Source organism: Octopus bimaculoides, chromosome 15 (assembly GCF_001194135.2).
Source record: "Octopus bimaculoides isolate UCB-OBI-ISO-001 chromosome 15, ASM119413v2, whole genome shotgun sequence".
Lineage (NCBI taxonomy): Eukaryota > Metazoa > Mollusca > Cephalopoda > Octopoda > Octopodidae > Octopus > Octopus bimaculoides.
The window spans coordinates 32,208,359-32,209,357 of NC_068995.1; positions in this window are offsets into that span (position 1 = coordinate 32,208,359).

The window sequence follows — 999 nt, forward strand, 5'->3', positions numbered from 1 at the left end:
AAGCCTTGTTTATTAATCTTGTCGACTGTCCGACGCATCTTAGAAGTTATGCGACCAGGCAACGAGTAATAAGCAGGGCCTGTAGGGCTCAATTAGAGAATTGTCAATGGAGAATTCTACTTTACAAAAGTTGAAGATTGATACTTTATGTTTCGTATAGGACGCCAGTCCCAGCCAAAAGCGTCGAGGGGTTGAGGTTCGAACAATAGCTACAATGATATATTAAAAATTCATCATAGCGTCCTCCGTTTGAGCATGTGCGCTGGGTCATCTCTTGAGACGCAGGGACCAATTTGAGCAAATCTGTCCAATTGGCTGAAAACCAGTCTTGGTTATAAGCAACTTGACAATCTCACTCCGCAGACCACTCCATTCAACAACTCTTTCACCTCTTGCTTGCAGAGTTTGTCTCCCCTCTACGTACTTTCACCTCTTTTGGATTAAATTTCTATCTTCAATTTACCAAAACTGCAGTTTTACATCGTTCGCCAAGACCTGCCTACAAACTCCTCTACTCCAACGTACACATACTATACACATTGTATTAGCTCATTGATTCACAGACACACGCGCACAATTTACACGCAGACAGCTCTTAAAACACTCTCGCACTTACAAGAGCAGCATATTCAAACACATACACACATAAACACAAATGACCATACACATACGTACCACATGCACTCTTCATATTGCATGCACACACACGCATACACCCACCTACACACGTACACACACTACATATTTTCGGCCATTTCTGTTCTTAACATACATCCACACAAATGCGCACACACGCACGCACATGCGGGCGCGCGCACACACACACACACACATACTTATGCTTGCTTACCAGTCACATGGTTCCAGGTTCAGTCCCACTGCGTGGCACCTTGGGCAAGTGTCTTCTACTATAGCCTCGAGTCGACCAAGGCTTTGTGAGTAGCTTTGGTAGACGGAAACTGAAAGAAGCCCATCGTATATATATATATATATATATAT